We start from the raw sequence: 2,684 nt of genomic DNA, 5'->3' as shown, positions 1-2,684 counted from the left end.
AGAGAAACTTCCACTAATAAAAATACATATTAAAAGATCTTCCTGGGTATATCTCTAAGGCTACCACAAGATGTGGGGATGGATACCACATGTCCATCCACCAGAGCTTCATGCTTCTTTGTCTTTCATTTTGCAGTTCACTTGTCAGATGGCCACATGATCTCCACAGATACTGGGACAGAGAGATGGCCTCCCGATTCTTCCCCTAGTCCATCTGGCTTATGACAGATACTAGTAATGTTCCAGTCCCTGCAGCCACAGAAGGAATTTTCCTTGTGTAGACACCCTTCCCAGGTCCCCACAGGAAACACATGTTTGTTTGTTTTATTATTTTATTGGATAGAGACAGAGAGAAATTGAGAGGGAGTGTGGGAGAGAGTGAGAGAGAGGTCTGCAGCACTGCTTCACCATTCATGAAGCTTCTCCATTGCAGGTGAGGAACGGGAGCCCGCACGCAGGTCCTTGAGCCTGGTAATGGGTGTGCTTAGCTGGGTGGGTGTGCCACTGCCCAGCCTCCTTTGCTTGTTTTTTTAATATGGAAAACTTCATGAAGTTGTTTGTTATCCTTATACAAGGGCCAGCGAATCTTTTTGGTATCATTCCAATTTTTAGTATCTTTGCTGTCAAAGCAAGCGCAGGAGACACATTTTAAAGGAAGCCCTGGCCCACTGTCTATTCCTTGTGGGTAGTGTCAGTTGGTGCTGGGAGGAAGCAGATGAAGAGTAGAAGTGGAAGAGGAAAAGGGGAAGGAAGGGAGGTGATGAGAGATGAAGATACCCATTCCTCGGAAATTGAGAGTCACGGGGGCAGTTTCGTCCTTGGGGAAGCAGAGGAAGGTAGCATCTTGAGATTTCAACCTTAGAGTCACAAATGGGCCATGAACGACCCTGTGATGCCCTGGAGCAGTCTGTAAGTGTCCGTATCTCTCTTAAGCCACCTATTCATCAAAGACAAGCTCCATACTGATTAAGAGATTCTATGGTAGAAGGCTACTTTTCTCTGAAGCACACCACCTCGATCCTATTTGCCAGGGAACAAGGGACAAATAAAAACACTTGGAAGCATAAATACACGATATATGAAATAAAAAAAATAGCAAGAGGACATTGTTTACCTTGCTAGTAACTCCTCTCTCTCCTCTCTCTCTCTCTTCTCTTCTCTTCTCTTATTTAAATGAAGGTTTTTTAATCACATCATTTCCCAGCCGTGTGTCCAATTAACACCAAACCTTCCTAATGTAACAAAATGCCACAGTGTTTTCTAGTGACATTGGTGAAATGGGGTGGGAGGGTACTTCTTATTAAATTAAGATTAGATGTGATGTTAAAATTCTGCAATAGAGAACTAGGATAAGAAGCTTTATTTCTGCCATAGTCTATGAAATGGCTTTGGCAACAGCTCCAATAGAAGGAATCTATTGTTATGTGCTCAAGTTGTAAAGTGGTAAAGAATAAGTTACTTGGAACTAAGCAATTAGTTTTAATGAGCAATATCTAAGGATACTGGATTAGAAGCAAAATGGGTTGGTTTTGGCTGCCAACTATCAAGCCTTGATTATCCAAGTACAGTGTCAAATCAAATTTGCTCAACCTATGTCTTTAGTAACCATTCCTCATGACTAATGCATACTGAATATTGTGACTTATTGCCCCAGAATGCCCACAATCTCACAAATTCTGCTTTAACTTCTTAAGAGGTTTAGATATGCTATTTATATTTCGGGGCAGAAGGGAGAACGAGACACTGTAATCACTGCCACTAAGACAATTGGTTATGAATGGAGAAAAGAATTATATTCTCACTTCACACCATAAACGAAGGAGTTCTGAATAGATTAAAGATATCAATATATAACACCTAACCAAGAAAAGAAAGGTGGTAAATCATCACTTCTCAAGGTTACCCTTCCCAGCCTAATAACAAAGGCAGCAGCTACAAAGTTCATAGTTTCAGTTGCATAAGAAAAAAATGCTGGGGAGTCGGGAGGTAGCGCAGCGGGTTAAGCGCACATGGCACAAAGCGCAAGGTATGAGGATCCCGGTTCGAGCCCCTGGCTCCCTACCTGTAGAGGAGTACTTCACAAGCGGTGAAGCAGGTCTGCAGGTGTATATCTTTCTCTCCCCCTCTCTGTCTTCCCCATCTCTCTCTATTTCTTTCTGTCCTATCCAAGAACGATGACATCAATGACAACAGTAATAACCACAATAATAAAACAACAAGGACAACAAAAGGGAATAAATAAATATAAAAAAAAGAAAAAAAATATCCAGCTGTATCCTCACATTTAGGGGAAAAAAGAAAGAAAGAAAAAAATGCTAAGGCTGGGCGGTGGTGCACCTCATTGAGCACACGTTACAGAGTGCAGGGACCCGGGTTCAATCCCCCAGTTCCACCTGCAGAAGGAAAGCTTCCCAAGTGGTGACGCAGAGCTGCAGGTGTCTTTCTGACTCTCTCCCTCTCTATCTCCCCCTTCCCTCTCAATTTCTGGCTGTCTCTATCCAATAAATAAAGATAATTTAAAAAGAAGAAAAAAAAGCTAAAATCCTGTTTTCTTCAATGTCCATAAATAAACTAACAAACCACTGAAAATATTTTTGCTATGTTTGACAGGCAAAACAGTAATATCTTATTAAAGACTCTTCTCCACACTCTTGAAAGTCTAACACATTATTGAAGAAACAGCA

General features: G+C 41.5%; 1 non-coding gene across 1 annotated transcript; it reads right to left on the bottom strand.

Moving 5' to 3' along the window:
* Window positions 1–529: 529 nt before the first annotated feature.
* LOC132539161 (U6 spliceosomal RNA) lies at window positions 530–632 on the bottom strand. Its single transcript, XR_009550462.1, has one exon. It is a non-coding gene; the product is annotated as a U6 spliceosomal RNA (small nuclear RNA).
* Between the last annotated feature and the right edge of the window lie 2,052 nt (window positions 633–2,684).

Source organism: Erinaceus europaeus, chromosome 6, assembly GCF_950295315.1.
Source record: "Erinaceus europaeus chromosome 6, mEriEur2.1, whole genome shotgun sequence".
Lineage (NCBI taxonomy): Eukaryota > Metazoa > Chordata > Mammalia > Eulipotyphla > Erinaceidae > Erinaceus > Erinaceus europaeus.
This window is presented reverse-complemented; position numbering and strand designations above follow the sequence as displayed.